Raw genomic sequence first — 21,206 nt, forward strand, 5'->3', positions numbered from 1 at the left:
GGACCTTTTCAAAAAGATACATAAGAACTGACATGGTGATTAACTCAATCTAGAACCATACCTTAAGCAATGACCTGGAACGTGTTTTCAAGAGGAGATACAAGAAATATTATTTCAATCGTTTTTTTTCCCATCTTTGGAAATTCTTCTCTCCTCATTCCTATAGTGCAAAAATGCCCACCTAATTCACTTTTGAAGTGTTAAACAACTTAATCCACAGAGGCTGGTTTATGCTCTCAACTTCAATCATCGTTTCTGACAAAGAGTTTTACAAGCTAATTGTGTATTATGTAAAAGAATAATTCCTTTTGCTAGCTTTAAATTAATTGCTTTCAATTTCATTATATGTGCTTATCTAATATTATAAACCAGAAGTAAAATGGCATTTCCCTTCAGTAATTCCTTTATGCTTTTTTTTTAATGGGTGCTTGATCATATGTCTTTTTATTGGTTTTTTTTTTAATGGAAAATAAACACCAATATTTTATACAGAAGTCTAGTTGCTCCTGTAATCTAAACCTCCTATATCTATTCTAAAGGGACATGACCAGAACCCCGCACGCTGTACCACAAGATCTACCTTGCCATTAGAATATTATATATATATAAAAAAAATACATTGGATACTATATTATACAATGACCTGGTTTTGTGGGAGATTTTGGAGATCCTACTCAGCCTTTCCTTTTATGTGATTTTCAAATGTTGTCAACTCAATATTTGCCCTGTTTTGCACACCCCATATATTTTATAACAATGCTGGATGTCACTTTTCAAACAAAAAATATTAGCAATGATGAAATGTTGACAATTGATTCCTGTTGAGATAACTTTTCAACACCAGCTTTTGGTGTAAAAATCTCTTTAAGCTTGGAATGAAAAGAATGTCTCAAAACTCCAGACTTTTAAGAATCATGCTTCTGTAATGAAGAAACAATCAGACCACTCCCTTGCTACTAAAAAGGAAAATATTATCTATACATACATCTTTTTTACCTGTGGATGCATTTTTGTTTCTGTGTATCTGTAGCAAGCAAGAAAGGAAAACAAATAATCCTCAATTGCAATACTAGTTTTGTATACTAACAAAATATGGTGGCTTTATAAATCACGCAGAACTACTGATCAAGTAATGTTTGAAATACTGTCTTGAAATGTATCAGGTTCTTTCAAGAGTCCATGCTCTTTAGCAAGTCAGAAATGACCTACTTTAAGTAGAAATCTCAGTTTTGCTTGTTCCAGTTGAAGGTCAAAAATGACTGGCTCCATTTTCTCATTAGCAGGTAGTTCAGAGATTTCGGTAAAAGAATCATCCAAAAGTTTACATGTTTACCCTAGAAACTGGGGGAATGTTTTCAACAAAGCCTCTTTCTTTAAGGAGTTACAGTTTCTGCTTTTCCTTCCTTTTTTTTTTTTATTTTTTTTTTATTTTTGTGAATTCTTTCTCTGATCTCAGATAGCACCTAAACCACTTTGGAGCACAATAGAAACAGAAAGAAACCAGCCAGTTCAACATAGAATGAACTGTAAACAGTTTTTATGGCTATATTTGAATAAAAATTCCTCATATCCATAATTATATTAGCAATAATATTAGTAAAATAGTAGTAAATACAACAATAAAGCAAACTACACTGTATCTGTGACCCGTTTAATTATAGGAGCATTAATAGCCTAGATAGCATTAGCTTGTGGTCCTAGATCTCTCCTGATATCGAATGTTACTTAATGTGCGCTTCAGGACTGTTAATGGACTGGGATTACGTACGAGCATATAAGAGAAAGACGATGTCTGCCCTAAAGAAGTTACAGTGTTCTGATAAGTAGAGGGACAAGTGGTAGCTACAGACAGGAGAAAAGAAGTAACAAGGCAGGATTCGGCAGCACAAGGGACAGTAGTCAATATCCTGCCAGCTTTCCGATGAACACAAGCTGATAAGAGTTTGCTTTCCATGTTTGTTTGGGAAAAGGGGGGAAATCCTAATTTAATTCCAGCCGTGTTAACAGCTGCCCTACTGGCACCAATATTTTAGCTCTGCCATTTTCTGAAAGTACCTGTATACCAGTATGCTGCATTATAAATCAAATAGTAACAATTTCCACAAAATACAGACTTAGGCCCTTAATTTCCCGACATATACTTATTTGACTAGTTCTTTGCACATGAATAATTACAGACACCAGGATTACTTAGCTGAATAAAAATTCATATGCACATATATACACACAGGTACGTATCTGCAATTGAGCATCTTAGGTTGAATTTGAACGAATTACCCTGAAAGAAAATGATCAATCCTCTACTCCATCAGTAATTACAATCTTTTAGTTCACCAAATTTCCTCCTTGAATTATTATAAATTCTGACCTTTCTTGTCCTTTAGCACCTTCAGCACTCTTGTAGATAAAATAAAAATAGATAAACTTTACATGGGCAGGATTCATTTAAATGAAACTCAGTGAAGTCTTTTAAATCTTTCTGAAACAGGTGGTTAATTTATTAACGCACAGCTCTGGGAACCTACATCTATAAGTTAAAGGCATGTCTGTCTGGGTATGTATGTAATAGGAAAAATCTTGTCTTCTAAGTGTTGCCTGCTGGTCTTTTAAAGACAATTCTAAGTGGCAGATGGCTGAATCATGTTTATTTTTGAACAAAAAGCATTCTCCCTTCACGATCATCACACAACATCACATTCTCAAGCTATGAGTATAAAGCTTCCATTTGAATCAAGCATTTTTGAATTATAGGGATAAATATTGAAATATATTTGCTCAAGAACATGCAGGGCCTTGTTTGTTTGTTTGTTTGTTTTTAATTTGCAAAGCAGTGACATCTAAGGCAAACTGGATTTAGTACACTGCGCACATTAACAAACTTCACAGGCTCGGTCAGAGGTATCAGCTTCACCCAAAGGATAACGATCCTCAATCCCTCAGGCAACTTAAAAAAATCTTATTATCGATCGTTTTTAGGAAAAAGAAGACAAGAATAAATCTGCACAAACTTCTATCTAAAATGGATAATCACTTTATGACTTGTCCTGAAACAAGAGATTTTAAAGTTGATTTAGAATGACATGTTATCATGTTTAATGTCCTTCCTCATTCTATTGATAAGGTGACAATATCCTTGACTGCACACATACATCACTGCTTGAGGGTATTCTGAGTAGCCATGGTCTAAACTCGAAAACAGCACCAAGAAGGAAAGTCAGTGTGAAATGTTTCTTTTATCATTGAGCCACGGAGGACATATATTGTCTTCTTGCCTACAGAGCAAATCAATGGTTGGAGGCCAGAAAATGCCTCAGACCCCACCCCAAAATCTTGAGAACTTCAGTGACCTTCCTGCTGTTTGAGTTGTGAGGGCATCCTCAGTAAATAGTGGCTCATCTTCAGTTAGTGCTTCTAGTAACACCAAAGTCCTATGATAAAAGGGATTTAAAATGCTCAGTTCAACATGTCACAGAGATTCCTGATTTTCAGACAGTGCCAGGCAGAGATTGCCTGTGACCTGAACGCCTGATGCTCATGCCCTGGCACAGAGGTCTCTGAAAAAACCCAGAAAGGAAGACCTATCTCCAAAGCCAAAATACACTGGTTGTGTCTAAGCATCTGATCTTTCCCTCTTGCAGATGGTGGTTCCCACAAGAACACCCCTCCTGGATATACAAAACACAGAGAGCCTTTTATCTGTTTTGACATTTTCACACAGCTCCACAAATTATCTTCTGCCTCCACGGGATGAGAGTGGCAGGACAATTGGTGTGCTGTCAGCCTGGGCCAGATAGTCATTGAGATAGATACATTGCCTTTTGGAATCCTCCATCACCCTCAGAAAGTCAAGAACCACTGTGGCACCCTTCTCTTTTTTTTTTCCAAGTTACACGATAAATTAAAATAAGGTTATTAATATTAAATTAAAAGTAACTAGGCATCCAAAAGAGGTAAAAAAGAATGAGATAGGATGCAAGGTAGAATTAATAATGTCTTGGAAAGAAGAAGTAAAATGAATTGCCTGTAGAGAAATAGAAGTTTGAAAATAAGGTCTATAATTCTTGTTCAATAATGTTAATGAAAATTATTATAGTTGATGAAAAAGACCATCATGTCAAGCAGTTATTCCTAGATAATTATTTTTTTTCTCCAGCACCCCTCCTTCCCATTTTACCTCTAAGCTTTTAAACCACCTGGTAGGATTGAGCCATGCAACTCAATTTCTGCCCAGCTTGTGAACTCCATGTATGTGCCACCGTGCTGCTGGGGTTACAGCACATCATTTGGAAGTGAGAGAGACGATTCACTCTTGCAGTTCTACTCCAAAATGGGTTAAGCAAGACGTGAACAAAGTCTTTAGGTTTTTTTTAAGCTACAAACTAGACGGGGTGCATAACACTAATTAATGTTAAAAACTGTATTCTCAAGGTGAATAACCCAGCTTTGTCACAACACAGAAAGGTGGAAGAAGAGTGTTGCCAGCTTTGGAGAGGAAGAGGAAAACTCAGCATTAACTCCTACGTGACTGGGAACAGCGAGGCCAGTGCTGTCTTTCGGCAGCTGTGCAGTACACATGGCTGTGAGCCTGCTTCCCCAGTATAATATCTCCAAATAACAAATGAAGCATCCTAGTTTATGCGCTAAGTGCACGTCTTCCTCTGGCGCCTTTAAACCCTAAACTGATTCCACACAGACTACTTCAGTAGTTTATGTTAACAGCATTTCCACATGAAATAATAATGAATACAAAACGCCTTAAATATCTCAACATCCTCAAATTGTTTTTTTAATAAATATATTATGAATTTAAACCTTTCTGAATTTCTTTATATATAATGCAATTCTCTATTTTCATCAGACTCTATAACAGCATAAAATTTCAGAAAAGAAAGAGGCAATTTGCCAACGAGGGCAATACACACATAATAGTAATAAAAACCACTTTGTGTTCTGGAGCCTGAAACTATTGGACTGAACTGAGATAATCAGATTTACTTTTGCTTTAAGCATGCCATGCTAGGAGCCAAACTGTGTCTTACTGCAGAGCTGTTGTGCTGGGCAAAATTAAAGTGTGAGAAAATGCACCTGCTAGGGAAAGGTAACTCTTTTCAGCATCCCCCACGCTGCCTTGGGGTCCCTGGTGCCCTCGAGGCTGAGCTCTCCTGCTGGAACTCAGCAGCCCCTGCGTGGTCTTGGGGGCAGCCTCAGTCCCCGTGGTCCCCATGAGATACGAGAGAGGTATTGAGGGGAGCCCTTGGTGGCAGCCCTGAGACGCTGTGGAAGTCTTTGAACTGGGAGAGCCGGGAATCTGCGGAGCCCCAGCCTGGCAGAATCATCTCTCAAAGTTTTCTCCCCCTCACACGCGGGGCGCTGCACCTGGGTGTTTCTCCCTTTCTTCAGGCTTGCTGCACATATTTCTTCTTTCTTTTCCTTTTCCCCCTCCCCATCACTCCAGAGGTCTCAGACCTTTCATAGATTTTCTTTTGTACGTATGATGCTTGTGCCTAAATTCCAGTCTCGGATTTCAGAAGAGCTCTGCACCAGCTTGTACTTTCAAAAGACACTACAGTGGCAGCCCGCCACTGTAATCAAATGACTATTTTTACTAGCAGCACGGATTTGAAGAGGATACAATACAATGCAACTCTAGAACATGTTTACTCTTTTTGAACTCGAGAATTGGTAGGAGTTGAATATATGAAACTGTTAGAAGTCCATTTAAATAAAACACTGGCAAGGGGCCCAAGCCAAAGCCCAGGGATGTCAATGAGAGACATTTTATTGGCTTCAGTGTACTGCATGGCTGGCTTTAGAGAAACAAGAGTTTTCTCCAGTTATATGAAAGCAATTCTGGGATAGCCATTTAGTTTTCAATAAAATCAGTCTTGCATGTCTGGTAGCTTAGCTCATATGAAGCTCACAGGTGAGTGCATGCCCACCCACAGCTTGCTAGAGAAAACAAAGGCCACATGTCAGGCTAATAATAAGCAAAAGTAAAGTACATGTCACAATTCATTAAAGACCAAATACTTACAAAGTTAAAAAAAAAAAAAGTAAAATGAATGAACAGTAAAAAGATGCTGTGTCAGAAAATATTTTCAGTATATGGCAACTACAGAAGATGCTTATATGGAAATATTGGAGAAATGTGCACTTTTCAAACATCTTTGTTGAATTTGGGCAGCAGCACATTAAGAGATGAATGTCAAACAGCTCTGTCTTGAGCGTTCCTCCACTATTCCTGGTGACCCGTACTCTGCAAATCGATAAGGAACATAGAAGAAAGCTGGGGCTGCTGTGGGTCTTCTCAGGCTGTTATAAACTGCCTCATGCAAGCATCGATTAATCTAGGTGTATCAACCTATTAGTATAGTTAGACTTCCAATCACTTTTCATAGCGGCAATAAATTAGATTCCCTCAGATATCATATTAATATTCTGGTAAAATAAACCAAAACAACTGGCTTGTGTCAACCTGGAGATTGCATCGTGTTGTCCTGAAGGTTTTTGACTAATTTATGCTGCGGAAAGAAGACTTTTTTTGAGTGCAGGTTGTTAAAACAGCCATGAAGAAATTACCTGGTGTGGATCAGTTGTGCTGATTGATTAATACAAACCATGCTTATGTACTTTATAGCCTTTTGTGGGTAGTTTGATCGGCAGAATAGACTCGTATGCTCAGGAAGATGAAATTACTTAACTCTGATATTCAAGTTAAGTTATACATTCCAGTTGATGCAGCTGTTGCACTCAGCAGGCTTCACAGTAAGGGCTGCACATGAAGGGCTGGCCCTGGCTGTTATGGCGTATGCACACGGGGGGGTCACAAATAATGATGGTACTATCTGCCTTTATTCATGTGTAGGTAATAAAAGCAAAAATTATTGTGTTACTGGTGCTGTTTGCAATACAGCTTGCATTGCATATGCAGAAGTAGAAGAACAAAACCCCTTTGTTGGTTGCACTACAAGCTGAGGAATTTTGCATTCTTCCTCGTTGCCCCCTGGTGAGAAGACTGCGATAAGAATGAAATAGAATAACCTCAGTGCTTGGCCAAAAAGGCTGTGTTGCCTCAACGTCAGGTTTTTTTACATGTATTCAATGTTTCCCACTTATCAGACATGAAGGTGAAAGCTTTTTCATTACAGCACCTTAGAAGCTTGGCAGACAGGTTTATCCTGCCCTGTCATGCCTGACAAGTACTTGTAGCTAGATTATTTCTGTTACTGGGATAAAAACATCCCAAAGGGTCATTATAGTGAAATCTACAAACGTTTGGACTGCCTAGTAATCAATTTACAATATTATTTCACTCACGTGGTACATTTCACTGTGAAGGCACTTCATATGTTTTAGGGACATACTTTCAAAGTATTTTTCTAAGTGTTTCATCCATGGGTTTTGAGCAGGTGTTTTTGCAGCTGGAATCCTACTTATGGCTTTGAATATCATCTCTTTTCACATGTGCACAAATACCCCTGTTGGGTTGGGCTATAGCATTCTACAGCTGCGCCAAAATTAATTAAGTGCTCTTCCCTCAGGGATTAACAGAATCATGGTTTGAATGAAAACAAGACCAATATCTGGAGGTAGAGAAAATAATTAATGGAGGGTTTTTACACAGGATGGGTGTTGTTTCATTTTCAAATGATATTTCCTACGATATTTCCTATACTGATATCTGAGGGAGAAAGCACGGGGGTGACACTTCTGAGCTAGGGATTCTCAGCTGTGCTGGGAGGAGCAGTGAAGGACAACACCAAGTCAGACGCCCTGCTGCAGGCCTGGAGGCCTCTGTCTGACCACCGGACACACAGATGAGGAGGGGGTTTCTCACAGAGGTCAACCCTGCAGCCCCACTGCCAACATCTTGCCACCTACACCCCGTATATCCTGTGTCTGGGGAGGAATAACCCCCGGCACAAGTAGAGGCTGGAAAGTAGTTCTGCAGAAGAGGACTTGGGGTCCTGGTGCACACCAAGCTGACCATGAGCCAGAAATGCACCCTCGCAGCAGAGAAGGACAACAGCCCCCTGAGCTTCAATAGGAGGAGCATTGCCAGCAGGTCTGAGAAGGTGACCCTTCTCCTCTGCCCAGCCCTGAGTGCTGGGTCCAGCGCTAGGCTACCCAGTAGAGGAGAGACATGGGCACACTGGAGTGAGTCCCTGTCCACCAAGATGATAAAGAAGCATGTGTTGTATGAGGAGAGGCTGAGAGAGCTGGGACTGTCCAGCCTGGACAAGAGAAGGCTCAGGGGGGTTTTATCAATGTGCATAAACACCTGAGGCGAAGGAATGAAGGAGAGGGAGCCAGGCTCTCCTCAGTGGTTTCCAGTGAACAGACAAGAGGCAACGGGCTCAAACCAAAACACAGAAAGTTCAATTTAATCATATGACAGCACAGGTTGTCCAGAGAGGTTGTCGAGTCCCCATCCCTAGTCCTGGCCATCAGCTGCAGGTGGCTCTGCTTAAGCAGGTGGGTTGGACAAGATGACCTCTAGAGGTCCCTTCCAACCTCAACCATTCTGTTATTCTGTAAAGTTGCATGTCTCCAGAAGTCTTATCTTAGATCAAAAATTTTCCTCAAGCATCCACAAAGAGAGTTTAAATGCTTTCCAGATCATCACGCTTTTTCCCCGTACATGAATGCAAGTAACCCATGCAGTGAAAGAGCAAAAGGGAAGTTCTTCAGACCAGCAGAGGAGCTCCCATGCCAAATCTGGCTGCATACTGAGGCCAGGACAGAAATTCAGTAAAGCTAAAAATCACTCATTGTCACAGAAATACTTGTGTATGAACTGCCTGTGACTAAGTTATTCTGGAAACTTGAAGGTGATCATTACCACAAAAGGAAGGATGTTCATTTTCCCAGCTGGTTAAGAGAAGCAAAACTCCCAAACCATTTTGGAAATGGTGCCCACTGAGGTAATGAAGGGAATCAGAAAAGTTACTTGGTACCGTACCAACAGGCTAGGATTCACAAGCCCAAGAGATGCTTTTGAGCCCTCTGTTTCTGTAACACATGCAAACATATAGAGGAATATATAACAAAGTTGTAGAGCCACATGATGATTTGATAATGTCTTTTTAATGGTTTGCCTTCTGTATGAGATCAAATCTTCACGAGGCTTCAAGCAACCCATCATTTTCATGTAAATCAATCTGTCACAGAAATTTTAGCACTTCTCTTTAAATTTGTACATTTTTTACCTTTGTCCAACATATTCCTGCCCCGAGGCTAGTAAGAAGTGTGATAGGAAGAACAAGAAATTACTTATGCCTTAAAACTTCTATTGCTTGAGAAACTTATTTGCTTTTTGTGTTAAATTTTATCAGAATGTTGTCATTTAAAACTTTTCTCAGTACTGATAAAGAGTGCAAAACCAGATATCGGAACAAGAAATGTGATCTTGAATCCAACGCTAAAGGGCTACCACAGACTCCTTTTGCAAAATAGGTCCTTGTTTCCAACCTTGGAAGGCGTAGATGTATGGAACTTTATATGTGTGTCCCTTTCACACGTGGATATAATGTTTTAAGCTGCTTATATAAGCTTTTACATTTCCTTCTGAGAGCTGAACACTGGTGCCTATTTCCTTGTTTTTCAGGAAAGGAAAGTTCTAAAAAATGGCTTGAAACTCTCAGGTGCTCGCAGTTGGATTGATTTGTTTTGTTTTGTTTTTACAGCAAAGCAGCATTTGCAAAAGTTATAATGTTGCAGATACATCACCAGCTATAACCACTTAACTTGCAATGACCTGCATCACTTACTCTTGGCTTTAACGCTCCTGAGTATTGAATCCACCCCAAAATCAGTATTTGAAAAATTTTGCACCATGCTACAAACTGTATGTGCACTACTTACATACACGCTATTAATTTTCTCATCCCCAACATTTAGTCACCTCAGGGGAAAGAAAGTGGCAGCTGTGTCACGCTACACATCATGAAACTGCACATGCAGATTACACCAGAGATTCCAGTTTCAATATAAAGATATTTCAATTTGCTTCTTTAGTGCCTCTTGATGAACTACAAGAACAACAGAAGACCTCTTCTCCTTTCCCTTGGCTGATTGCCCAACAAATTTTGCTCACTCACAGCCCTGAAGACAGGTCTTGATTGTGTTTTGATGTTTCTGCCGACCTATTACTGTATTGACTGTATGGCAGCCAAAACATACATTTGTGTTCTCATTTTTGCCCTGCACTCCTTCCACTCAATCAAACAGGCACACAAACTTCCACCGAACATGAGAATGCTTTTAAGTCATGGTGGTGCTCCTGGGAACAGTGTCATAAGAAATCTCTTTTTGCTTTAAAGAAACACACTTTGCTGACTGTTGAGACTTGCCATTTTTGCCTTTCTGTCCTTTTGGCGTATTTTTTTTTTTTGTTTTGCTTCTCCACACTCTTAGAATATAACACCCATATTCACCTTAGCATGAAAATTACCATTGTAAAATAATATTTCCTCTGTGGCAGCTCCTTCCGTCCTATGAAATATTTAGTGGGAGTGTCTTCTGTGATGCAAAGTATACTGGATTTTTAATTTGGAGTAGATTGCTGGGGATGATTTTTTCATAAGGTGCAACTGTCTATTTGAATTATCACCGGGTGACATTGCCTGCTGCAGGCATGAAAGACCCAAATATGTCTCCAAAGCATTTCTCATCCTGTGGGGCGCATACAAAATTAGACCGAAGTTTACCCTAGGTCCCTTACAAAGCATTACAATCCCAAACTGCCATACATTCTTAGCACCACAAGGTTTCAGTTATGTAACTGGAGTTCCTGAGAGCTGCTGCGTATCAGCAGAATTACTTCCACTCTATAAAGACAATCTCATTGCCCTGCCTTTGCTTTAGCTCATTTTCCTCTCCATATTTAGAAACGTTCGCAATATACCTCTAGCTGTATCAAAAGTCCTCTCAGTGCCTGCCTTTTCTTCTGGTGATCATATCACAGCACCAGAGAGTACCTCTGGTGACATCGCCTTTTGGATGGAGGGACTGGTCTCTTCTGGAGGTGAGCTGGAGCTGAAGTGTCTGTGCCAACCACTGGGCACTCAGTTCAATTTTCAGCTCTGCTACTGGTTTCCAGGGTGACCTTGACCAAGGGCACTTTGTCTTTTGGCTAGACAACACCAATTAATCCTGATCTTTCTGTTTCCCTATTCTGATATCAACATTTTGAGGCAGGTAGAATATGCTGAGAAACAATCCCAGCTGGCAGGGTCTTGATTACTTGGGTACTGCCAATTTTGTTTGCAAAATCAGATTTTTACTCTGACTTACACCAATACTGCAAGCAGAACTGGAAGCCTTCAGCCTCTCAAACCATTACGATTCTGCAGTCTGTTCATCAGTAGGCATTTATCCATGGTTCATTACTAGAAAGAGTCTAGACACATCTGCATACATAATGCTTCTAATAGGCATTTACTCAGTGTTTCTTAATGACTCTTTACTGAAATAGATAGATCTGATTGTACACTTTCATATGTTAGACATAGCTGGAGGCAGTGAGCATTGAAGCAGGCACTGTTAAACAGTTCAGCACTGACACCTAATACCACAGTACAAGCTGGTTGTCTGTACGCTGGGTATGTTGTAACATTAACGTTTTAAGACATGTTGTTGTCAAGGACATTGTAACATGAACGTTTTAAGACATGTTGTTGTCAAGGAGTATAAGAAGGGCTTCTTCAAGTACACCAGTAGCAAAAGGAAGACTATGGAAAATGTGGGCCTGGTGCTGAATGAGGCGGGTGCCCTGGTGATGGAGGATGCAGAGAAGATGGAGTTACTGAATGCTTTCTTTATCATAGAATCATAGAATGGTTTAGGTTGGAAGGGACCTGGAAGATCATTGAATTCCAAGCCCCCTGCCACAGGCAGGGACACCTCCCACTAGACCAGGTTGCCCGAGGCCACATCCAGCCTGGCCTTGAACACCTCCAGGGATGGGGCATCCACAACTTCTCTGGGCAACCTGTTCCACTGCCTTACCACCCTCACAGTGAAAAACTTCTTCCCAATGTTTAATCTAAACCTGCCCTCTTCCAGTTTAAAGCCATTCCCCCTCGTCCTATCACTACAAGCCCGAGTAAAAAGTCCTTTCCCAGCTCTCCTGTAGGCCCCCTTTAGGTACTGGAAGGCCACAATAAGATCTCCCCGGAGTCTTCAGTCTTTGCTGCCAAGGCCAGCCCTCAGGAATCCCAGACCCTGGAGGTAAGAGAGAGAGCCTGGAGAAAGGAAGACTTTCCCTTGGTTGAGGACAATCAGATTAGAGATCATTTAGGCAAACTCAACATCCACGAATCCATGGGCCCTGGGTTCCTAACTCATGTTTATCATTTAAAGGATTAATGAAGGATACGGGGGGGACTCTCACTTTCTTTGCAAAGAAAACATTAAAAAAATAAGGAAACTGGGAACAAGTGCAGGGAATGTGGGCAACATTCATTTTGTCCTCAATCTTGAACCAGATCCTGCTTTGCATTTTGCAGGATTTCCTTTTGCAGGTCATTCAGGGCCAGACTGAACACGCTTCAACATTTGTGTAGACCTCTCTTTGTAGGTGAAGGCTCTACCGAGAAAAACATTAGATAGCTTATCAATGTTGTATTTTGTAACTGAATTTCCTCAGCAAAAGCACTCAGTGATAAAATAAGCACATCTTGTTCCTGCTGCATCTGTCAAGCTCACTATAGAATTCGTTCAATTCCTGAAGGTTTCTTGAGAAATCCAGTTTCCCATGGTTTATTCTCTTTCTCAAAGTGGGAATACAGCTACTTTCTTTTGACCATTTTGTTCATTCTTGCTATATAGGCCGCCAGCGCTGTGGGACAAGGCCTTGATACAAGCATCTTGTATAATAGAGTCTCTACGGAAGAGAGGTGCTCTTTGGAGCTACTGCAGTGCAAACAGTAGCAATACACTAACCAGCACAGTAATAAGCTTCCTGGGTTTTCATTCTCAGCATATTTGAGCTTTTCATGTACAGGATGAACTTCTTTTTCTTATACTTTATTATCAGCCTGTCAAAATGGGAAGAAATACCTATACCTACCTCTGAGATACAACTCTTGTCCATATCACATTTATTCAATTAAAAATAATAAAGCCTATCTTTTATAATTTACTTTATTATTTGGATCAAAAACGCCCAGGAGAGAATGACACATGAACTTTTTGCTGCTTAGCAACTGCTAAGTACCTGAAGGCTAAAGCAATAAATGCTTTAGAGTCGTTTGTCTAGTCTATTTATCCAAGAAGGTAAATCATTTGTTGTTATTAGTTTTATCAGATATCACAGATGCAGCAGACCTATTCTCCTAACCTTTGAATTATACAAAACCTGTGATATAAGCCACGGCACGTCTAATAAAAACCTTGTTAGAGCTGCTGAAATAGCCTCAAACCCTACTCACTGCAGTTAAATTTTGGGGTCGGTATCTTTCCGGGTTTAAGTACCAAGTAATGTAGCCAAAAAGAACATTGCATTATAAAATCCCACAAAATTATTGTTAAAAACACAAGCCTTTGGAAATCAGGATGTGTCAGAGTTAAGATTACCTATGAGTCCCTGACTGTTTGCACTACGGTGCAAATACTGAATGATGTAGCATCGTTTCCCTATAGACATTTTCTCGACAGGGAGCTGGACGTTTAGCCCTACTGAGGTGATGGTGCCTGGGTAAAGCCCAGAAACACACTAATCAGGGGATAAGAAATGCTAAATAAAGCCAAAATTCCAGGTAATTCAGGTTCCAAACCTGGAAACTGCTGCTGAGAGTGCTTCTCAGGGACATTCATCACAGTCAAATTTGCACAGCAAGGCAATAGGTGGCCTCCCAGTGATAGGAGGGCTCTAAATAAAACCTAAAGCACCAAATTGCTTCAACAAAGTAGGTTTAGGCTTTATTTTGTTTTGTTTATTTACTTGTTTTTATAATTTTAAAAGACGCTAATGTATATATGGTAGATCTTATTTAAAGAGTATTTTTGCCCTTGCAATACATGTATATATATATATGCCCTGTTATTGTGTAGCTTCACTGAATGCACTTTATTTGGAAGTCCCTCAAACAATTCCACCCAAAGCAGAGTCTCTGCACAGCAGATTTCACCCCCAAGTGCTAACATGTTTGAAAATTAAAAGCAACTAAAACCGTAGTTCGTGATAAGCATTAGATAACAAGTTAAAGAATCGATGCTACTTTCATATAAAACCAAGAATGATAACTTGGTGAAAAGCTAAAATAACTGCAGTTGCAGCCAGTTTGACCGGAGGCAGAGACCTGGTACCTTGTATTTATACAGCCTGGTATTATCACATATATAAATAAGGGGGTTAAATACTGCTGATTAACAAATTTCTATCAGCCTAATTTTCCCCTGAATTCAACATGAAAATTCTCTACTTTTTGTTAGCAATAATATTTTAAGTTGTTTACGAATAGCTCTTTTTTATAATCCAATGCACTGTAATAGTAGCAACTACAATTGTTAAGTAATAATTGTATTCATAAAGCCAAGATGGAGGAATGTAAGTGTTTGAGCTATTGAGCCTCGTATTAAACAACAGTTACTTCCCAAGCTTTTGAGTTATGGAATAAAAGAACCCAAAACAAAGCAAATAATAAAATACTGTGTCCCTATTTCAACCCTTTTGACACTAATATTAGGAAGTCAATTTCTACCCAGTGACAGTACAGATACTTCAGCACACGCTGACAGACTGATTTGACAGAGCGCTCTACGGCCGCAGAGACAAATGGTTTTTTTTTTAGGGTTGAAGATTTGTGGCCCTGATTCAGAGCAGGGCTTCTAGGCATGTGTAAAGCACAGGCTGATGTGCCCTCCAGGGCTGGGGAGCCCGTGCACAGTCGGGTCTGAGGCCAGTGCCATCTAGAATGTGATCACAAGCCTGGCACACCAAAAAAAAAGGGGCTCCAGGAAAACCTGCAGTGCTCTATTGAGGTCCCTGTGCTTAAGCAGACTGATTTGGAATACTGTAAATGTAAATGCAGACCCAATATTACTGCCCGAGAAACGTGCTCCTTGGCATGCATAAGGCTTAAGAAATCTCAGAAAATATTAGTGCATAATTATGTAGCTGACAACCCTTTATTTTAATTTGGATTTGCCTCACACAGCTACAAAATTCTCCGTGTTACAGCACAACCAGGCAAACTAGTATTATTACTTTGCAATACCCAAGTGAAAAATAAAAAAGGAAGCCTAATAATTTTCATGCAATTAGAAGAGACTACAAAATTCAGGACAGGGAAATTATGTGTTTACAGCGAAAAACAGCACAGATATGATTCTTTCTTGTGTCCCAAAGCTTACAAGAAACAATCCTGAGGCAGACAGCTCTAAAATGCTGTTTCAATTGAAAAACAGAAAAAAAACCCCAAACTTTAATAATGCTTTCAATGTCAGCTAAAAACCGTTCACAAGAAATAGCTTGAATTTATGAAATGGAATTAAATGAATTTTGATTTCTAAATTACAGATTGCCATACTCTGGTACTACTAACTACATCGATTACTACCATCTAGAAAAAAATCTATAAAGTGGTGATGGTAACACAAAGATTTATCAAATCTCGGTATGATTCCTGTAATATAATTTGAATGTATTTTCCAAGGAAACTTTTCTCTGCAATGTTTTTTATGATAGTATTTCAAGATAAAAAAAATAGATTTGGCATAAGCTAATGACGTTCAAGATACCCAGAATAATTTGTAGCAGTCATTATAGTTTGTAGTAGTTCTTAACTGTGAACCCACTACAGAAAGCGTAAAGGCGGAAAGCATTTGATCAGCAGCCAACAATAGTCTCCTCCAAATAAAATACAGTGTGCAGAAGAATTTGTTTTGTTGCCAAATAATATTTTATTCTTAGAAAATGTACTTTTGGACCATACATTCTGTGGAACAAGTCCAAATTTAAGGTTTTCCTCTGCAGGGCCAGAGGCAGAAGGTGAGATGGTACCAGAAAGGCATACCAAACCATAATGTTAGCCGCGCTCTGCCCTCCCTTTTCAAGAAACAACCAAAGCTTAAACCTTTTCTCTTCCTGTTTTCTAAATGACTCTGTTCTGTGATATCCAGTCTGAAGCCTTTCATACTCTCAGAAACATACTGAGAGCTGAAAAAGAGCTATGACTGGAAGCTCCCTCCTGTTTTTTTTTTTCAGTAGTGCAAGTCCTGATTGAGCCTTAAAACCACATAACAACTCACCTCTTGTTTGTCTGCTCCTTCCTTAGGCAGACCTTCAGATTGCTTCAGTCATTGCTCATCATCGCTTCGTTTACGGGTGACATACCAGATCAGACTCAGATGCTGGACAGTGAGTCAGCCACCCTACAGAGAAAATCTCTGCATTTTCTCACTGATAATGAAAATATTTTAAAGACAGGAATATCACACTGTAGCGGTGTAGTCGCAGTAACACAAACATACTCAGTAACTGTGATTAGCCTGCATGGTGCTCCTCAGGAGTTTGGCTAAATCAGCGGTGGTTCTGCCGCTGAACTGGCTTTACAGAGAGGCTTTAGAATTTGCCTTACATTTTGTGCTCCTTTTGACTACCCATTTTCAGTAATATTAGTATTAAATTACCTGGTGTTCGCTAGATTTCCTTCTGACCTCTCACCCATTTAAAGTGGCTCATGTGCTTAAGCACCGTATTATACAAGGAGCTTAATCCCTGCTTTCCTTCTTATGCATAAAAGGGAGGCAATATTCCCAGCTCCCACTTAATGCAGCCCCATATGGTTAAAATCTACTGCTGGAAACACACCCCAACAAAAGCATTCTTAAACAGATAATGCTTATGAAAAAACACTGTGCCATTACAAAGATTTGGGATAGTTCACCAACATTTCTGAAGCTTTTTTTCTGTGCAGGCACAGTCCTTAAATCTTTCCCAGAAATGGAGTGGAGCTCCAGCAAAGATCGAAAAAAATTCCTTTCCTTTGGAAAGAGACTCCTCCATTTTGCCATCTGTCTACATCAGACTTCTCCTGGCCAGGAGCATTTAAAATAATTTATCTAATAAAGCCCCTTGGGGAAGCCCTGTCTTGGTGTATGTTTGGTTTTGAAGCCAGTTTGTTGGTGGCATATAGTGAGCCAAATTAGCAGATGACACCCGGAGGGAAATTCTGCTTGTTTCCTCAAAGGTCAGTTCACTAAAGATGGCAACATCTTCGTTTGGGCACGTGACTTGGGTACTCAAAGGCGCTGCAGTGACAACTTCACTGTTGCCATATGCTCTGACCATCTGGATTGATCATGTGCGATGGATGTGGTGGAGCACTTTTTTCCACTTAGGATTGCTAACTAGAACCATGCATCTTTTGTAAAGAAATCTTCATTACCAGAAAAGCATATTTAAAACAACAACATAAACCCATTCACATTTATAGCAAAAGTAGATATGGAAGACTTTGTAGTTGTTCATTGGGCATCCAGCTACCAGGCATAGTAGTGTTGTTAAATGCCCAAAACAGAAGGTAGGAATGTGTTTCTTAAAAGTTCAGTCATTTATAGGCTGTGATTCTAATTAACTTCATTAGTTCATGTATGGTTTGCTAGCTGACATAGGGATTTAAATTGTTGTTGTGGAACAAATATAAAATTAAAAGTTCAACCCCTCTCAAGTCCAGTAGTGTGGACAAGGATCCTGATAGTCCAGATCAGATCAGCAAAGTCTGGCTTACAGAATTTTGGGGTATGCTATTACAACCACCTGTATTTCAGCAGGCTTTTACACGGGAAAGAAAGAATGCAATAAAGTTTGGAGCTAATGCTAGAGACAAGGGAGAATGTCAACTGATGTGCTTTATATATTTGCTTAACTGTTTTTTATAGTTGCAAAAAAAAAGACTGATTTTTTTTTTAAAGGAGTATTTTTTAAAGGATATAATATCCACAGTTTTTAAGAGCACCTGCTTCCTACAAATGACAGCTGTACTTATGAGCGACTTCAGGTTTAATAAAGTAATTGAGAAATTCCACTAAATATAACTTTGTCATACCTAATTTAAGCCTTTTTTTTTTTTTTTAAATAAGCATTTGCATGTTTGACAGGTTATTGGTCTATGGTTCCAATCCTGATAACCATGTATGTTGAAGTCTATGAATCTCTCATGAGCATTTTTGACTCCAGTAGGATTGAATAGGAAACCAGTTGCTCAAAGAACAAAGGTAAGAAAAAATAACCTGTGGTATACAAAGCTGGTGACCTGACCACAGATACTGATGGAACTGTGAGATTCATAAGATTCAATTTCTCTCTCCCCATCATTTATACAGTCATCCTTCAGTAAAATTTTAGAAAATTTTCTGGCAGGCCAGTTGTAACAATTTAAATTTCAAAATGACATCTTCACATCTCACTAACTTTTTTCCCCTCCATTTTTCTTCCATTATTTTCAGAGATTTACTTGTCTGATTTGGTCTGTACCTTTAAGACAATGTTTGGTAATTTAACACAAAAAGGCTAAAAAAATCCAGGATTTAGATCTTGGCATCATTAATTTATCAAGAATAAAGCATGCATATGTCAAAGATAAAGACAAAATGGAGTGTGGTGATCTGGACAAATCATGTTCAAGGAAAATATTGTGAACGTTATCAATTAATCTAATTTGTATTTGAAAATATTTAATAATACATGCAATCTATTCTTTTCAGACTACCTGCAGTTGATGTTTATACATTTATAGTAAGTCACCACAACCGAAGAATGAATATCCGCATGGAAAGAGTTCATGATCAAGCTCAATCACAGCTATCACACAGGTGATTTGCATTTTCAAAGTGTTACTTGAAATCTATGCACTTGAGATTCTGATGAGTAGGGAATAATTATAGACTGTCTTTACAATAAAAGAACCAAGGAACATCAAGAGACACTGGAAGGTGACAGGTTCAAAACAAACAAAACCAGTCTCTTTTTCATACTGTGTATAATTAAGCTATTGAATTCCTTGTCAGAAGGTGTTCGGGATGCTTAAGGTTTCTAGAGATTGAAAAGCAACCAAGCAAGTTGATGGAGGAAAAAAGAATCTATTGAAGGCTTTTGAATGTAAAAGGATACTCCAGTGTTTTCAGAAGTGCCTGAATTGCTAATTATTGAAGCTTCAGAAAATCTTTCTGGGTTTCCAAGAAAAAGTACTTTAACACTCATTCTGTACTTCCTCGGGCTTCTATAATAACCATGGTTAGTGGCAGACCTTTACTATGACCCTATACAGCCGTTCTCACGGGATGTCTGTCTCTTCGTTGTTTCGTTTCAAACATGCTGTAAGATGGTGTTTCAAAAGCAAGATTATGCATCACAGGCTCCTAGACTTAGGTTTACTAAACCTCAGATGATTTTTACTAGATTCAAAGCTGTGCAGGCAAAGCCTGATTTCAAAGCCACCAGTCAGTTATGGGAGGCAGCAGCTAAACCAGCAAGAACCATGCCCACCTCAGTGAGAAGCTCCTCGGGCATATGGGACAGTCAACTCTACAGCAGCCAAATTAGCCTCAATACCACCAGGCAGTGACCCTGCTCTTCCCAGGACAGGGCAATTTTAAGCACCTTTACTTCACAGTGTCTCAAATATAAAAGCTTCTCCTCCCCTGCCCCTCCCAAACGTGTTGTGAAGAACTGAAAGAAGCAAATAAATGGATGACTCCAGGAAATCTAAGAGAATATGAGCTGTCAACACCAGATGACAAAATTTAAACTACATTTACGTTTTCAGATCATAAGAAGCTGCTATTAATTCATTGTAGGCTGCTCTGAAGGAATGCTAGCAGTAGGTTTAATATACACGAAGATCTTTGCTATTTCCAAATCAGCATCTCTTTGGAAGAAGCATTAAAATCACAAGCTGCAATCGCTCTTTCTTTTTATTATTCCTACAAATAATATAAGTTGATTTAATAAAGCGCAATAAAATGTTTGAATTAATCTTTGCATGCCAAATGCATGATTAACCCCATGGGAAACAAAAAAGGAAGCATTATATATTTGTTTAATAACATCTTTCTTATAAAGAGAACTAAATATATATTGCAGTTTTTCTGAAAAAGGAAAAAAGATTTTCTAAAGCAAATAATCCATTTTAACTGTGTAATATTTGGTCCTTTATGATTATTTATTTTTAAAAAATATCAGAAATAATGCTGTGCAATTCATAAATCTGGGCAATCTGGATACACTGGGCCCTGATGTAACAAACTCTTTTAAAATTAAGGATCTGCTTAAGCAAAGGGGAATTTAAGAAGTGTGTGAGGAGAGGCAGGAACTGTAGCAGTGCCTGATGTGGTGTGGAAGTCTGAATCACACAGCTCCTCTTGTGGCCTGCCTCCAGCCCTGGCTTTCACTTTTGGCTTGATCAAGAGGTGAGCAGTATCTCAGGTCTGTCAAGTCTGCTGCAGGTAAATATCCTATTCCTTCAGCGTCCTTGGTAGAAAAATTAATCAACGTCCATATTGGTAAACATTTTTTCCTCTCACGGGCACCCTTACAGCACTAGAACACTGCTTTTGCAAACACACACTTTCCATGTCACAGGTTCCCACGCTCTGCGCCCAAACCGCTGGTGCTGGTAATGACTAGCTTCCTAGGTGGCAGCAGCAGTACAGCATCCGAGTCACATCTGCAGCCTTACATCCCCCTCTTCCAGGGATTCAGTAGCAGTTTCAGTCTTTAGTGTTAGTTCCAGCTTTTTATAGGTGCTAAACAATACGTTTTGGTGCAAGGGCCAAAGGTATCCCTGAGGAGGATGTGGTAACCACAAATATCTCCATACCCGTAACACAAATGGGCCATGAAGAACAGATGCACCACTCTGAACTGTTTCGTGTATTTCCACTTGCATGAGATGATTTGGGAACTCTTGTTTTAAAAAACATAAGTATATATTACATGGCCTGAATGACCTGCTGGCAACCTTTCAGTTAAGTATGTGCTGAAGTATTTGTAGGAACATGGCACTGGTCTAATGTCACAAGAGTCAGCACTCCAGTGTCAGCAAACAGTAATCTGATTTAAATGTATTTAAAGCTGGAGGAAGAAACAACACCGCAAATGATAAACCAACAACAGGAGAAAAAAAGAATAAATTGTTTGTTATGGCCTGTTCTGACAAAAACATGCTCCTACTTCCCATAAAGCTCTCGCTTGCCTTGCC

The sequence above is a fragment of the Vanellus vanellus genome (assembly GCF_965231255.1).
Source record: "Vanellus vanellus genome assembly, chromosome: 1".
Taxonomy (NCBI): domain Eukaryota; kingdom Metazoa; phylum Chordata; class Aves; order Charadriiformes; family Charadriidae; genus Vanellus; species Vanellus vanellus.